This window comes from Leptodactylus fuscus, chromosome 10 (assembly GCF_031893055.1).
Source record: "Leptodactylus fuscus isolate aLepFus1 chromosome 10, aLepFus1.hap2, whole genome shotgun sequence".
NCBI classification, from domain to species: Eukaryota; Metazoa; Chordata; class Amphibia; order Anura; family Leptodactylidae; genus Leptodactylus; species Leptodactylus fuscus.
The window spans coordinates 20,149,859-20,150,686 of NC_134274.1; the positions used below are offsets into that span (position 1 = coordinate 20,149,859).

Here is an 828-nt window from a genome sequence, read left to right on the forward strand (position 1 = left end):
CCCATTTGCTTGCATGGAAGCAAGCAAAAAACTTTTTTTTCCCAAAAACCATCACTGCTACTTGTGCAAACCTGTGATTCCAAAAGACGGATGTAGCCGAGACGTTTACTACTGTTTTCTATTGTATATAATGTGCGTAATTTATATATATATATGTTTTTGTAAATGTCCTGAGACGGCATACCTCACAATGTTTATATGACTTGTAAATAGGTTTGTTTTTTCCTAAAACAGTAAAAATATATTTAATTTTTTTTGTGGATGAACTTGTGGAATAAAAGAAACAAAACTGTGTAAAGTGTGTGATTGGTTTTTGTATATAGGTTTATATAGGTTTATATAGGTATATTGGTTTTACTTTGTTCTTTGTGAGTGTAGATGCCACTTATTCATTTTTTTTAGCTGGTGTCCTTTCTCCAGGATACTAAAGGGGCGACTATTTTGGTTACATCGCCTTCCCAAAAACCCCACACGTTATACATTCACAAAAGTCTGTCTGGTGCATGCGGCCCAAACCATAGGAGTAGATTTAACAAAGAGGATATTATAATTTTTTTCCTTCAGGGTGTTCCCACATGGGTCAGAGACTCTGTGGATTTTACGCTGCAAAATTTGTAGCAGGTTTCTCAATTTCTCATCCGAGGCTGAGGCCTGATTTGCCCATGCTGGGAAAAACCTGGTGTTTTATCATAGGTATAATTGAGGCAGAAAGTCAGTAATCCTCTGTGAACTTTCTGAGAAAAGCGCTACGGGGAAAACTCTATGTGTTTCCGCCACGGTTTCTCCCACAGCGCTTTTTGCAGCAGGCCGCTATTTGGGGCTGCATAG

At 38.2% G+C, this 828-nt stretch overlaps 1 protein-coding gene across 1 annotated transcript in view; it reads left to right on the forward strand.

Annotated features, from left to right (window-relative positions):
• Nucleotides 1-184, forward strand: part of HHEX (hematopoietically expressed homeobox) — a 10,965-nt gene extending 10,781 nt beyond the window's left edge. Inside the window, exon 4 of the mRNA XM_075258633.1 lies at nt 1-184. This exon is cut by the window's left edge and continues 1,243 nt beyond it. The gene's annotated coding sequence lies outside the window, so the exon portion shown is untranslated.
• The last annotated feature ends 644 nt before the right edge of the window (nt 185-828 follow it).